This window comes from Phyllobates terribilis, unplaced genomic scaffold, assembly GCF_046119375.1.
Source record: "Phyllobates terribilis strain yellow unplaced genomic scaffold, ASM4611937v1 Scaffold_13__5_contigs__length_258822181, whole genome shotgun sequence".
Lineage (NCBI taxonomy): Eukaryota > Metazoa > Chordata > Amphibia > Anura > Dendrobatidae > Phyllobates > Phyllobates terribilis.
Window position 1 is genome coordinate 155,053,713 of NW_027362773.1, and position 15,953 is coordinate 155,069,665.

General features: G+C 49.4%; 1 protein-coding gene across 4 annotated transcripts in view; it reads left to right on the forward strand.

Moving 5' to 3' along the window:
* The first annotated feature begins 14,267 nt into the window (after positions 1–14,267).
* Positions 14,268–15,953, forward strand: part of LOC141174121 (uncharacterized) — a 113,108-nt gene continuing 111,422 nt past the window's right edge. For 2 of the 4 annotated variants that reach the window (XM_073658790.1, XM_073658794.1), the window contains exon 1: positions 14,269–14,482. The gene's annotated coding sequence lies outside the window, so the exon portion shown is untranslated. Of the gene's footprint in view, positions 14,483–15,953 lie in introns of all 4 variants that reach the window. The other 2 variants (XM_073658793.1, XM_073658791.1) reach the window with 2 other exon arrangements.

Here is a 15,953-nt window from a genome sequence, read left to right on the forward strand (position 1 = left end):
GAGGCCGCACGGCGCCATCTATACACAGCAGGGGGCCGCACGGCGCCATCTATACACAGCAGGAGGTCGCACGGCACCATCTATACACAGCAGGGGGCCGCACGGCACCATCTATACACAGCAGGGGGCCGCATGGTTCCATCTATACACAGCGGGAGGCTGCACGGCGCCCCCCCCAGAGACAGCGGGAGGCCGCACGCAGTCACGCACACACACACAAACATATACATACATACACGCATAAACACATTTGAAACACAAAAATACATATAAACAGACATCACACAATGATATCCGCCTACACACACACACTCACTCACTCACCATCCCCCGGCTCCCGTCGTCCAGCTCCTCTCCGGTGGTAAGTAGCAGTGCCGGGAGCGCACTGCGTGATGTCACACTAGCAGACACGACCGCGCACAGGGCCGTGTCTCCTAGCTGTGACGCGGCTGGGCCAGCACACAGGGAAGTTAACAGGTGCAGTGCTGGCCAGGCCAAAGAAGAAGCAGCGGCAGTGCTCCACTGCTGGGGGAGCGGTCCAGGGGCCCCCCGCCTCTGACTGCCGGTATGTGCTGCAGCGCCGCACATATTATAATGAGGGCAATCTGGCAATGGGCCCCCTGGAGCCCTGGGCGGTAGCCCAGATTGCCCTCATTATAATCTGCCTATGTTTGCAGTCATTGCACCTCATGAGTCAGAGCTGATAAAAGACATGAGTATGATTTTCCTTGACTAAAGTCCATAAGGATTTGCTATTGTCCTCACCTAGCGCCATAAAAACACATTCCTGCTTAGTGATTCAAAAAAGAGACCCCAAATCTTTTGTCATGTCCCCTTTTCACAAGACAAACCAGTCCAGCACCTTTAGCTTTTTCTCCTCTCCACCCCATTTAGAAAACGGAATCTCACCATAAATCAGAGGGAACCATTCAAAAATGCTGACGTCTGCGAGGGTTTAGGAGGCTTTTGCAATACTTGGCAGATTTCACAAATCTGTAGAGGGTCGGAGGGGTCTCCCTTTTTTTTTCCAAGAGCCTCAACAAAAAGACAGAGTTGGCATGAATGACTTTCAAAGAGTATTCCCACCTCAAATATTATAAACTCTCTATTAGTCTTTGGAGTGCAGGAGGAAACCGGAGAACGCGGAGGAAACCCACGCAAACATAGGGAGAACATACAAATTCCTTGCAGATGTTGTCCTTTGTGGGATTTGAACCCAGGACCCCAGCATTGTGGAGGCGGGCCAATGTCTCTCTACAGAAAGTGCAGTTGTCTCTCCAGGAAGTGGGGGTGGGTCTATGTCTCTACAGGAAGTGCAGTTGTCTTTACAGGAAGTGGGGGTGGGTCTATGTGACGCGCCCCTGGGCCTGTGTCGCGCTGCGTTGCGCACGCGGGAGCTTACCCGGAGCCGGATCTCTTGAGGGTTGTAGTCTCGTGACGGTGATCCGGTCCGTGGCATACCGGGGCAGGTACACTTCCCTCTTCCCGATATTGATTATGCGAACGGGCACCCTCCCATGGCGTACATTGACCACCCCCCGTGCTGTCAAAATGGTGGGCCTACTGTCTGAGTAAACTGGTTCTACCATTGCCTGGTAATCTCTACCTCTCAGACCAATAGCTGCCCGGCACCAAATCATCATTTCACTTTTCGGGGGCATGGCAATAGGGAAAGGGTCACACATTCGCACGCTACCAATCTCACCACCGGAGAGTTCTAGCTGTTGCCGTCGCATCAGTGCCCGGATCTCTTTCTGGAGCACTCGCTGCTGGCCGGAGCTGGTGTTCTTGGCAACCTGCTGTAAAAGGAAAATCACCTCTGCAAGACAATTACATTAGTTCCTAGAGTTATCTTTGGGTGACTCTCGTGTTTGTCAATGTCTACAATGATCAGTCCCTGTGCTGCCAGTTCGACTCTACCGATTTTAATGGTCACCTCTTTAAATCCAATCTGTGGCACGGGCTGACCATTGCTGGCGATGATACTCAAGTCGTCGTCAGGGTAGCGGGTGATATCCGAGTCATTCCAGTACTGCTTGAAGAGCACGTACGGGATGGTGGTGACCTGTGACCCGGTGTCCAGTAGGGCACTCATAGGAATGCCATCCAGTACCACGGGTAAGACTGGACGTCCTCCCACATATTTGTCGCGCCAGTTCGATGGGCCTGGTGATCTTTTTCCTGGGGGTTGGCCCTCTACCCCAGGTTGTGCCAGTTTAAAGGACAGTACCTTGCCATATGTCCGGGTTGATTGCAGCGGCGGCAGATGGGTCGTCCGTCCTCGTTGTATCGGTCGCTGGGTCTTCCTCTGGCCGGTGGGGTCCTCCTTGGTCGACGCCACGGGATGTCCTCCGGTCCGGATGCCAGCTGGATCTTCCCTGGAGTGGAAACCTGTAAAGACTGCACAGTTCGGGTTAGCGCAGCAACGCTTTTAGCTAGCTCTTGGACCTGATGGTGCAGGTCTGGAGCCGGGTCATTGTTCAAAGCCTGCGCATCAGCCCCCACAGGCCCTGCCGACAAGGGCGCCGCCTCCTGGTGGTAAGTGGCAGTGGGGCGTCTGGGGGTCACAATGCCACCTGGTGCCGGTTCTCGAAGCACCCGGATGGCTCTGTCCTTGAACTGTGCAAATCCCAGATGAGGGTCCTGTAAGGCCATTGCCCGCAACTGGGTTCGGTGGGCATTGCAATATAAACCCTCTATAAATTGTTCAGTCAACAGCCTGTCCTCGTCTCCCACGCCGTCAGGGTCGGTCTGCTTAATGGCTCTCAGGGCCTCTTGTAGGTTCAGGGCATAGTCCCTTATACTCTCATGTGCCCGCTGTTTGCACCCTTAGAATGTAAGCTTGATCTCGGCTGAGGTGCGGGTATCAAAGGTGTCCCTCAGCCGGGTTAGTATCCCTGCGACAGTCCTCCCCCCAGGTGGCCAGGACTTTACCTCCCTTTGGGCTGCCCCGGTTAATTGGGCCACCAGGATGCTCACTTTTTGCTCCTCTGTGAGGGGGTACACCTGGAAGAGGCTATCCAGCTTTTCTCTAAAGTCATGCAGGATATGTGACTCCCCTGAGTACTGGGGTAGCCAGGCTGCCCCCGGGATATAGGGCATGGTGAAAGGCATGACCGCAACAGCGGTGGCGCTGGCGGGGGTTGAAGCGGTGAAGCTCTCCTCCGTATCCGACATCCTTCTCCCCCCTAGTGGACCGTGGCCTACCTTGCGATGATCCTCTTCCGTAGGCCGCGGCTCCGCAGTGGATCGTCAGGGTTGAGGACCTTCCGTCGCGCTCCTGTGACGTCGGCGTCTGCTGGGCTCCTTCCAGGACCTTACGCAACGTCCGGATGTGAGGCGGGGCTTCAGTTCTCGCGCGCTTTCGGAGTCCACGCCCCTCTTCTTCCCGCGCGGCGTCTTCAAGATGGCGTCCAACGGCGGGAAAACTCCACGGAAGGCGGGAAGAAGGCTGAAAATGGCGCCGGATGGCGGGAATCTTCACCGATGGCGGGAAGAAGGCTGAAGATGGTGCCGGATGGCGGGAATCTTCACCGATGGTAAGTTTAAAAGTCTTTTTTTTTTTTCCAGGCACGCAGTACCCGGTGGTTGCGGGCACGGAATCCTGCCGACTACGCCAAAAGTTGACGCGCCCCTGGGCCTGTGTCGCGCTGCGTTGCGCACGCGGGAGCTTACCCGGAGCCGGATCTCTTGAGGGTTGTAGTCTCGTGGCGGTGATCCGGTCCGTGCCCAGGGAGTCAGACTAAGTGGCGCTGTATTAGCGGTAGATGTTGGACGACTACGCCACCCGTTGAGTACAGCTAAGGAGCTGCCGCTACAGGGCAGACCGCTGAGGCCGGTGGTAGGATTGTGCAGCGTGATAGTATAACCCCCAACGGGAGGGGTATGGCCTCAGGGCAGCCGACGTGGATGATGGGGGTAGCAGGAACCACTCGGAGACGGTACGGTGTAGTTCAGGGTCTTTACTGGTGACAAAGATAGACCCTCCCGGAGTACTGGCTAGCGATTGGGGCCTGGTAAGTCCTTGAGCAGATGGGATCTCCCCTGGCCAGGCGGAGTTGTAGGCCTCCCAAACTAACGATACTCTTCCGGCTACCTTGCTAGAGGCGGGTATAAGTAGCCCACGTCCCTGAGTGTACCGTGTGGTGCTCACCCGTATGGCCGGTGACTCGGGGCCTTCTAGTAGCTTCCGCTCCACGACGGCGGTGCTGGTCCCACGCGTGTGACCGTGCCTTCGGGTTTCTGGGCCAGAGGACCTGCAATCCCCTGCCGGTCGGTTTCTGCTGCTGGATAGGAGTTAGTCCCCACAGCCTCGGACTCCGGGTCCGGTGATAACTTTCCAGTCAGGGCGAGCTCTGCAGCTGCCAGCCCCTGACTCCTTGTAGTACTGCTCCCACAGAGCTCCTGATGTTCTTTTCCTATATCTGCTTCTCTGTCTCTACTTCTTCTCTACTCACTAACCCTGCCTCAGCCCTAGGTTTATATAGGGGAAGTTCTTCCCCTCCCAGGACTGGGCAGGAGGTGTGGCATGCACAGGATCCCTGACCAAGAGACCTCCCACCTGCTCTCAGACATAACATTGCTTGTTACTGTGGAAACCAGACCCCTGGGGTGCCACATATGCTTCTCTACAGGAAGTGGGGGTGGGTCTTTGTCCCTCTACAGTAAGTGGGGGCGAGTCTTTGTCCCGCTACAGGAAGTGGGGGCAGGTCTATGTCTGTACAGGAAGTGGGGGCGGGTCTATGTCTGTACAGGAAGTGGGGGTGGGTCTTTGTCCCTCTACAGTAAGTGGGGGTGGGTCTTTGTCCCTCTATGGTAAGTGGGGGCGGGTCTTTGTCCCTCTACAGTAAGTGGGGGCGGGTCTTTGTCCCTCTACAGTAAGTGGGGGCGGGTCTTTATCCCTCTACAGTAAGTGGGGGCGGGTCTTTATCTCTCTATAGTAAGTGGGGACGGGTCTTTGTCCCTCTACAGTAAGTGGGGATGGGTCTTTGTCTCTCTACAGTAAGTGGGGGCGGGTCTTTGTCCCTCTACAGTAAGTGGGGGCGGGTCTTTGTCCCTCTACAGTAAGTGGGGGCGGGTCGTTATCCCTCTACAGTAAGTGGGGGCGGGTCTTTATCCCTCTACAGTAAGTGGGGGCGAGTCTTTGTCCCTCTACAGGAAGTGGGGGCAGGTCTATGTCTGTACAGGAAGTGGGGGCGGGTCTATGTCTGTACAGGAAGTGGGGGTGGGTCTTTGTCCCTCTACAGTAAGTGGGGGTGGGTCTTTGTCCCTCTATGGTAAGTGGGGGCGGGTCTTTATCCCTCTACAGTAAGTGGGGGCGGGTCTTTATCTCTCTATAGTAAGTGGGGACGGGTCTTTGTCCCTCTACAGTAAGTGGGGATGGGTCTTTGTCTCTCTACAGTAAGTGGGGGCGGGTCTTTGTCCCTCTACAGTAAGTGGGGGCGGGTCTTTGTTCCTCTACAGTAAGTGGGGGCGGGTCGTTATCCCTCTACAGTAAGTGGGGGCGGGTCTTTATCCCTCTACAGTAAGTGGGGGCGGGTCTTTATCTCTCTATAGTAAGAGGGGATGGGTCTTTGTCCCTCTACAGTAAGTGGGGACGGGTCTTTGTCTCTCTACAGTAAGTGGGGACGAGTCTTTGTCCCTCTACAGTAAGTGGGAACGGGTCTTTGTCCCTTGTCCCTCTACAGTAAGTGGGGGCGGGTCTTTGTCCCTCTACAGTAAGTGGAGGCGGGTCTTTGTCCCTCTACAGTAAGTGGGGGCGGGTCTTTGTCTCTCTACAGTAAGTGGGGGGCGGGTCTTTGTCTCTCTACAGTAAGCGGAGGCGGGTCTTTGTCCCTCTACAGTAAGTGGAGGCGGGTCTTTGTCCCTCTACAGTAAGTGGGGCGGGTCTTTGTCTCTTTACAGTAAGTGGGGTGGGTCTTTGTCTCTACAGTAAGTGGGGGTGGGTCTTTGTCCCTCTACAGTAAGTGGAGGCGGGTCTTTGTCCCTCAACAGGAAGTGGGGGCGGGTCTTTGTCTCTACAGTACGTGGGGGTGGGTCTTTGTCCCTCTACAGTAAGTGGGGGTGGGTCTTTGTCCCTCAACAGGAAGTGGGGGCAGGTCTTTGTCTCTACAGTACGTGGGGGTGGGTCTTTGTCCCTCTACAGTAAGTGGGGGTGGGTCTTTGTCCCTCTACAGTAAGTGGGGGCGGGTCTTTGTCTCTCTACAGTAAGTGGGGGCGGGTCTTTGTCTCTCTACAGTAAGTGGGGGGCGGGTCTTTATCCCTCTACAGTAAGTGGGGGCGGGTGTTTGTCCCTCTACAGTAAGTGGGGGCGGGTGTCTGTCCCTCTACAGTAAGTGGGGGTGGGTGTTTGTCCCTCTACAGTAAGTGGAGGCGGGTGTTTTTCCATCTACAGTAACTGGGGGTGGGTGTTTGTCCCTCTACAGTAAGTGGGGGCGGGTCTTTGTCTCTCTACAGTACGTGGGGGTGGGTCTTTGTCTCTCTACAGTAAGTGGGGGCGGGTATTTGTCCCTCTACAGTAAGTGGGGGCTGGTCTTTGTTTCTCTACAGTAAGTGGGGGCGGGTCTTTGTATCTCTACAGTAAGTGAGGTGGGTCTTTGTCCCTCTACAGTAAGTGGGGGTGGGTCTTTGTCTCTCTACAGTATGTGGGGGCGGGTCTTTGTCCCTCTACAGTAAGTGGGGGCGGGTCTTTGTCTCTACAGTAAGTGGATGCGGGTCTTTGTCCCTCTACAGTAAGTGGGGGCGGGTCTTTGTCTCTCTGCAGTAAGTGGGGGTGGGTCTTTGTCACTCTCCAGTAAGTGGATGCAGGTCTTTGTCCCTCTACAGTAAGTGGGGTCGGGTCTTTGTCTCTCTACAGTAAGTGGGGGCGGGTCTTTGTCTCTCTACAGTCAGTGGGGGCGGGTCTTTGTCTCTCTACAGTAAGTGGGGGCGGGTCTTTGTCTCTCTACAGTAAGTGTAGGTGGGTCTTTGTCTCTAAAGTAAGTGGGGGTGGGTCTTTGTCTCTCTACAGTAAGTGGGGGCGGGTCTTTGTCTCTCTACAGTAAGTGGGGGCAGGTCTTTGTCTCTCTACAGTAAGTGGAGGCGGGTGTTTGTTTTGCTACAGTAAGTGGAGGCGGGTCTTTGTCTCTACAGTAAGTGGGGGCGGGTCTTTGTATCTCTACAGTAAGTGAGGTGGGTCTTTGTCCCTCTACAGTAAGTGGGGGCGGGTCTTTGTCCCTCTACAGTAAGTGGGGGTCGGGTCTTTGTCTCTCTACAGTAAGTGGGGGCGGGTCTTTGTCTCTCTACAGTAAGTGGATGCGGGTTTTTGTCCCTCTACAGTAAGTGGGACGGGTCTTTGTCCCTCTACAGTAAGTGGATGCGGGTCTTTGTCCCTCTACAGTAAGTGGGGGCGGGTCTTTGTCTCTCTACAGTAAGTGGGGGTGGGTCTTTGTCACTCTCCAGTAAGTGGATGCAGGTCTTTGTCCCTCTACAGTAAGTGGGGTCGGGTCTTTGTCTCTCTACAGTAAGTGGGGGCGGGTCTTTGTCTCTCTACAGTCAGTGGGGGCGGGTCTTTGTCTCTCTACAGTAAGTGGGGGCGGGTCTTTGTCTCTCTACAGTAAGTGTAGGTGGGTCTTTGTCTCTAAAGTAAGTGGGGGTGGGTCTTTGTCTCTCTACAGTAAGTGGGGGCGGGTCTTTGTCTCTCTACAGTAAGTGGGGGCAGGTCTTTGTCTCTCTACAGTAAGTGGAGGCGGGTGTTTGTTTTGCTACAGTAAGTGGAGGCGGGTCTTTGTCTCTACAGTAAGTGGGGGCGGGTCTTTGTATCTCTACAGTAAGTGAGGTGGGTCTTTGTCCTTCTACAGTAAGTGGGGGCGGGTCTTTGTCCCTCTACAGTAAGTGGGGGTCGGGTCTTTGTCTCTCTACAGTAAGTGGGGGCGGGTCTTTGTCTCTCTACAGTAAGTGGATGCGGGTCTTTGTCCCTCTACAGTAAGTGGGACGGGTCTTTGTCCCTCTACAGTAAGTGGATGCGGGTCTTTGTCCCTCTACAGTAAGTGGGGGCGGGTCTTTGTCTGTCTACAGTAAGTGGGGGCGGGTCTTTGTCCCTCTACAGTAAGTGGGGGCGGGTCTTTGTCCCTCTACAGTAAGTGGGGGCGGGTCTTTGTCTCTCTACAGTAAGTGGATAGGGGTCTTTGTCCCTCTACAGTAAGTGGGGGCGGGTCTTTGTCTCTCTACAGTAAGTGGGGGCAGGTCTTTGTCTCTCTACAGTAAGTGGAGGTGGGTCTTTGTCTCTACAGTAAGTGGGGGTGGGTCTTTGTCTCTCTACATTAAGTGGGGGCGGGTCTTTGTCTCTCTACAGTAAGTGGAGGCGGGTGTTTGTCTCTCTACAGTAAGTGGAGGTGGGTCTTTGTCTCTCTACAGTAAGTGGGGGCAGGTCTTTTTCTCTCTATAGTAAGTGGGGGTGGGTCTTTGTCTCTCTACAGTAAGTGGGGGTGGGTCTTTGTCTCTCTACAGTAAGTGGGGGCAGGTGTTTGTCTCTCTACAGTAAGTGGGGGCGGGTCTTTGTCTCTCTACAGTAAGTGGAGGCGGGTGTTTGTCTCTCTACAGTAAGTGGGGACGGGTCTTTGTCTCTACAGTAAGTGGGGGCGGGTCTATGTCTCTACAGTAAGTGGGGGCGGGTCTTTGTCTCTATAGTAAGTGGGGGCAGGTCTTTGTCTCTCTACAGTAAGTGGGGGCAGGTCTTTGTCTCTCTACAGTAAGTGTAGGCAGGTCTTTGTCTCTCTACAGTAAGTGGAGTTGGGTCTTTGCCTCTCTACAGTAAGTGGGGGAAGGTATTTGTCTCTCTACAAGAAGTGGCGGCGGGTTTTTGTCTCTCTACCGCTGCTATCCTGTCTGTCAAGCTGCATACAAGCATTAGAGAGGCAGGCTTTCAGTTCAGGTCTGACAGGTCATTGGACAACGACAGGCGCAATGTGTTAGAACCCTCCTGTTTGTTTTTTCCATCTTGTGTTTTGCGGTCACGTGACCACCTGCCTTTATATTCCAGCTCCGCCCTTTTGGCTGTGCTGGACTTCAGTGTTGTTTGACTGTCTTTCTAGCCAGGTGCTTTGGTGCCTTTCTCTGTCAGTTCGCTTGGTCCTTCTGGGACCTCTAGTACCTTTTTGGCAGTTTGTCTTTTTGTGTTCTGCAACAACTTTCTCTGTTCAAGAGGTGTCCCATTTTTGTTCCAGTCCTTAGTTCTTTTAGGGACTCCTTCCTTTATTCTATAGGTCTTCGTTCAGACTAGCCGAGGACTAAGGCAGGTCTGTTCGCAAGGAACAGGCAGCTTGCTACATCGTAGGGATTCTGCTTAGTCTTACTGTAGGGACAGCTTTTCCCCTTCTTTCCTTAGTACATGTTGCAGATCATAACACAATGCATGCTGAGACGTGAAGGAAAAAGGTTTTAGTGCCTATAGTGCTGGCAGAATGCTAATGTAGTGGAACCACCCACTCAAAAAGAGAGGTTTGCAAGTAACAAAGTATGAGAATCAGGACAAGGATATTAGATTACCAAATTACGCTAGCTAAGTTCACTTGAAACAATGGAGGTAAGGGTCTTGAATCCCCAAAAGATGCTAAAATGCAGCTACTTATGGACATCTGAATAAGGCCTCAAGGCAACTGTCCCCTTTCAATAGCTGTCGCTATTCCTGCCTACCTTCTTACTGGGTTCAGCTGCCAGAAACCTATGGCGGCAGCTTGTCTCCCTTAAGAACAACGGGATTGGGCATGTTGAAATGCAACATGCCTGATCCTTCCTCCCACACATCGGACCTCATTTATCAGAACTGTCTAATGGGAAAAAAACTGTTCTTGTTACCCCTAGGAGCAATCACAGCCCAGTTTTCATTTTTTAAACAGTCCTGGTCAAAAGCAAGCTGCGCTGTGATTGTTGGGTGCAGCAAAGACAGTTCTGCTAACTCTTTACCATTAAATGGTCACCAAGTGCTGCCGAAATCTAATGTGTGTGACGGCATTCAGACCGCTCCACCGAGTGACATCCTGAGAATTTGTTCACATTTCATTCCCATAATTCCCCATGGACCGGGTTAGGCCGACACAACACGAGTTCCCCCCATAGCAAATAGAGCTGTAATCACAATGTGACTTGATTCATGTGACTTTTATAAAACTTTTAATTAAGACACCGTTTTATGTCTTCTGTCTTCAAATACTGATGCTCATGCGCACCCATCTTCAGAAGCCTGGATATTCTAAGACATAAAGGAAGATCGCTCCTGCCATTATAAAAAAGAGATTATTTTATTTTATGGGGAAAGGTGGTCGCTGAGGATTTAGCAGTCCACGCTGGTGATGATGGGTGCCCTACGCGACGGTGTATCTGGCCGCTTTAATATATAAGTCAAAATAATAAAAATAACAAAAGTGGGCCCATGACGAGTAGCGGTGGTCTCTTCCTTCCCATTTTCACTCTGCAGACAGTCTGATGAAATGATATAATCTCGCGGATTGACGTCTCTACTTTTACAATAGTTTTCAATGGAAAATTCCTTAAAGGCAGTGAAATGGTGAAAACCAAAATCAATTCCTCAATTGTTTTTTTTTCTGTTTTTATTATTTTTGCTGTGTTCATTGTATGCTAAAAATGACCCGAAGACAGGATTCAAAAGGTCAGTATGATTATGTAATTACAAACAGATAATTTTTTGGTTTATTTAGGTTTTAGTGGTTAAAAAAAACAATTATAATTTTTTTTATTCTGTCATTATTATTTTGTAAACGACCTTTTAATGAGTTTATAGAACTATCAGCAATGCATTTTGACTATTAGTTGGTGTCTTTGCCCAAAGTCTCTTGCTCATTATCATTACCCATCGTCTTGTCTACTGTCTGAGAATGTCTTTTTACTACCGATGAATTTCCATTGAGCTGCAAGGTAAGGCTCCGTTCACATGTCCAGTAAATCATCCGTTACAATGGATCCAGCAGCAATCCATTGGCAAAAAAAGTTGCACAGACACAATGTGTTTTTATCTGGCTGAAAAAAAAACAAAAAAAACTTTTAGTTGGATCCATTTGTTTTTAAACATTGAAATCTATGGAAAAGGGATCTGCTAAATATTCATCTGTTTTCTTCCATATGAAACTGATACAGTAAGCAAAAAAACGAATGGCGAAATAACTGATCCGTTTTCCATAGACTTTCATGTAAAAAAAAAAAGTTTTTTTTTCATCAGCCGGACAAAAAAGTTGTGTCTATACAACTTTTTTTGTCAACGGATTGCTGCTGGATGATTATTGTACATGTGAACAGAGCCTACGTCTCCAACGCAGTAATAGATAATCGTCATGAGAAATGCAATCCAAATGTGCACCATATTATTCCTGCATTCAGGGATGGATTGGCCCTTGTACGGGGGGGTCTCAGGCGGTGATGCAAAGGTCCAGCAGAAGACAACCCCATTTGGATCTGACTTTGGAGCAATCATTAATCACCGAGGGTCCACGTGCGGAATTAATATCCTTTGTATCAGTTTTCCACTCTATGAACAGAAATGTTGCACCCTTTTGCATTTTGTTGCTGGCCTTGTCACTTTTCCAAACAAATGTGTGGGGGCCGTGGGCATAATAAAAAAAGACATTGCCAGGTGTCACAAAATAGATTTAATGTATTATATTATGCCAAAAAACTGAGGCACCTTGCAGCTGAAATCTATGGCGGCTCTCAGCTGGTAGATTTCACTTTCTGGAGCATCATATTTACCTCTTACACTTTGGACTTTTCCTTATTTGACGTTTCTCAACCCTCACCCAACCTCTTTCGCTTTATTCACGTCATCGTCCGTTTTGCACCCACAAAAAATAAAAAAAAATTCTGTTTCCACTCCATGATGCTCCGTTTTAATTCCGTGTTGTTTTGCATAAAACAAGAGTCGGTGTCAGTGATAAATAGTTGCAGTTATCGCCACGAATGCTCCTGTTGTGCAGGATCACATCCCGTTATCAGGGGTTTACAGAAAGGCATCTGCTGCCGTTGTGTCAACGAGAGATGTGGTTCTCAAAGGCGATAACTCCGGGGAAGCTGGAAAAAATGGTCCCACAGTCAGGAGCGTAACCAGACAGGGATTTCAGGAAGGATTTCTTGTGCCAAAGTTTACAGGTGTTGGATGCACTTGACGTCAGTTGTGAAGCATATGCAAGTTGTTTGTGCTAAACTGTCTGGGGAATTAGCAGATGGTTAGATAGCGGCTCCTTTTTCATACGCTTCATTTGTTCACTTTTAACTTTCTCCTTTGGATGTCCTTCCTAACAGAGAGCCGCGTTAGTTTTGTCTAAGGCTGTGTGCCCATAATGACCTTTTGGGGAGTTTTTGATGTTGCAGATTTTCTGCACCCATTAAGTTAAATAACTTACTTGCATTTTTGCCGTTGCGGTCGTTTGGAAAGGGTTCCTCACTGGCTCAGGTGGCCTTTCGATGGCAGCTGTGCACCCCGATGACTTTAATCCCTTAATGACCGGAACATTTTCCGTTTTTGCGTTTTCGTTTTTTTGCTCCCCCTTCTTCCCAGAGCCATAGCCTTTTTTTTATTTCCGGTCAATATGGCCGTGTGAGGGCTTTTTTTTTTTTTAGACAAACTGTACTTTTGAACGACATTACTGGTTTTACCATATAGTGTACTGGAAAACGGGAAAAAAAATTCCAAGTGCGGTGAAATTGCAAAAAAAGTGCAATACCACAGTTGTTGTTTGTTTTTTTTTTTTACCATGTTCACTGAATGCTAAAACTGACCTGCCATTATTATTCTCCTTTTTTTTTTTTGCTTCAATTGATAAAGTCAGATCCAAAGTGTTTTTTTCCCAAGAAGAAACACTTTAAGATTTGATGTTTTGCTTCTTTTATATATAGAACACAGTGGCACCCCAGTGCACCATGGGCACAAACACAATGGCACGCCAGCGCACGATGAGACCAAACACAATGGCACCCCAGTGCACCATGGGCGCAAACACAATGGCACCCCAGTGCGCGATGGGCGCATTTACCGATTAAACGAATATTTGATGCAGTTTTTGATGTGGATTTCGGAGCAGAATCCTGCTGAAAAACCACAGTGTGAACATTCCCGACTGTTGCTAATTTAGGACTAGACTGTGCAGAAACCAGACAGTTTGTGGTAGTATTGCTCCACCTAGTGTTGGGAAATGTAAACTGCTCAAGGAAACTAGGGAAAAAAAAATATATATATATTATTTTATGTACTTTATTATGCATTGCTTATATAGCTCCATTAATTCCACAGGACTTTACAAAAATTATCATCGCTGTCACAATCTACATTCCCTAGCAGTCTTAGGAGTGTGGGAGGAAAGCGGAGAACCCGGAAGAAACCCACACAAACACCGGGATAAGATACAAACTCCTTGCAGATGTCGTCCTTGGTGGGATTTGAATCCAGGACCCCAGTGCTGCAAAGCAACAATGCTAAACACTGAGCTACTGGAGAGTGCTGACCACCGAGCCACCGTCCAGGGCTGACCACCGAGCCACCGTCCAGGGCTGACCACTGAGCCACCGTCCAGGGCTGACCACCGAGCCACCGTCCAGGGCTGACCACCGAGACAACATACTGTGCAGACCACTGAGACAACATACTGTGCAGACCACCGAGCCACCGTGCAGGGCTGACCACCGAGACACCATACTGTGCAGACCACTGAGACAACATACTGTGCAGACCACCGAGCCACCGTGCAGGGCTGACCACCGAGACACTTTTCTGTCCAAATAAATAAAATGTGATTTGGTTTCAAAGAACAATAAATTGACAGACGGGTTTTGTTGCGGCTCTTTTAGTTAAAAAAGTAGATTTTATTTAGTCCATATTATAACTGCACAGCACACCTGAAAAAAACACCAAAAAGGAAAGAAAAAGTGACGCGCAGGAGCGCGACTGAAACGCGTCACTTTTTTTTTTTTTCTTTCCTTTTCGTTAGTGTTTTTTTTTTTTTTTTACTATTATTGTTTCCTTCAAATAACAACGTAGAAAAAAAGGCTGTACAAAAAAAAAATTGCACAGGGTGAAAGGGTTAAAAAGTTATGATGCAAAAACATAAGCATTAACATAAAATGTGATTAAAATACATAAAAAAAAACACCTCAAAAAACAATAAAACGTCCCAGTCTCTTCCTTTTCTGGAATATTAGATACATTTTGATGATTGTGTTATAGAGTTCGCTCTTTGCATCATCAGAATTTATCACCATAGCAACTAAGGTATTCTATCGCCGCCATGTTGGTTTCTGGCAGCCAGCACACTCTATGGCAACCAACAAAAGTGGGCGGGCACCGACGTGTGACGTCTCCACTCAGCTGTGCTGGAGCTTATCCTATTCCAAGATGGCCGCCGGAGCGTAGCTGCAGCTGGGAGAGAACGAGTGTGTGTGATGGGAGCTGAGAGCCGGGGAGCCCTTGTCATGGCTACACCGTGAGATCCTAGGCCTGAAGGTGAGGAAGGCGGGAGCGGCCATTAATCTGCTCCTCTTATACAGGTGCTGTTGGCCTTTTAGGGGGTGGGAGGTGTGACGTGTTCTCTTCCTCCCCTCCCCCTGACGTTTACACCCCCCCCCTCTTAATAGGTCACTTGCAGTGGTCCATCCACTGTTGTCAAACTACAAATCCCATGATTCCTTGCCATTGAAACTGTTCTGAGGCATGCATGCTGTGACTTGTAGTTTTTTTTTGTTCTCTGACAAGTTACCTCAGAAGAGCATTTTTTTTCCCCTTTAATCATCTGTATGTGACTAAATAAGTAAATTTATAATAAAAGGCGATTCTGTTTTTTCCATTTATATTTTCTTTGTTATGCTTTTGGAGAAAAGCCTTTTAAGTGATGCTGTCGCGTTTTACAGCAGCATTTAAGAGGTTAAACTGTCTGCGCTGGTTAGTTACTCGGGTGCCGGCTATGTCTAGTATTTGGCGGTCGTCACGAAGGGGTTAACCTGGCATGAATGTGATGAGTTTGGATCAGATTCCGTAGTATCGGCAGTGCCGGATTATCGATATTCTGGATTATCGGACTTGGTGTAATTTCCCTGGATGTGGCGGAGGATCGCCGGCTGCCATGATGAGTCTTACTCCTTTAGCACAGGCTATTTCCAGCTCGCTCTCCCCTTGTTGTTCCTCCTCCCGGCAGCTGCAGAATAATCCGCGTCCCACACGGCTCCATTCAGCTGTCACGGCGGGGGAGAGATGAGTGTCCGGGGATGGGGCCGTGTGGCTTTACGCCAGCACCTGGTGGTATCGCCGTCCCTCTAAGGGTTCGTTCACATGGACAGTTTTTTAGGGTGCAGATTTGATGTGGATTTCACCCTTTGCATTGCATAAAACCAAATCTGTGTTGGACCCGTTAAACCCTTCCCCAAATGCTTTAGACACTTCTTATATGGAGAATGCCGGCTGTGATATACAGTCAGCGCCCACCACCGACAGCAGCGATGATTAACCAGTTAGATCCCGCTGTCCGTCTCTGGTTCCTCCATCGTGACACAGTCACTTTACGCCAGTTAGTTACCCTGATAATCTGGGGGGGTCACTCAGACCCTCCATCTTGGTCCTCGTACATTGTATTTCTGTACATTGTGCTAGCAATCGAACAATTGCGGTGACTAAAAAATATGTAAAAAGTTATCAAAATAGAAAAATAAAATAGTAAAACAAATGAGAAAACTTAAAATCAAGTTTTATTCTATGCATTGTCTCTGGACTAGTCTTGAATCCCCTGGACTAGTCCTGCCCTCCCATCTTGTAAGGACCCCCCCCTATGTACATGATTAACAAGAGCGTTAAAGTTGTTGAAATATAAAAAATATATATATTAAAACAAATTCGAAAACCTAAAATCAAGTTTTATTCTATGCATTGACTCAGGACTAGTCCCGAATCTCCTGGACTAGTCCTGCCCCTCCCCCCATCTTGT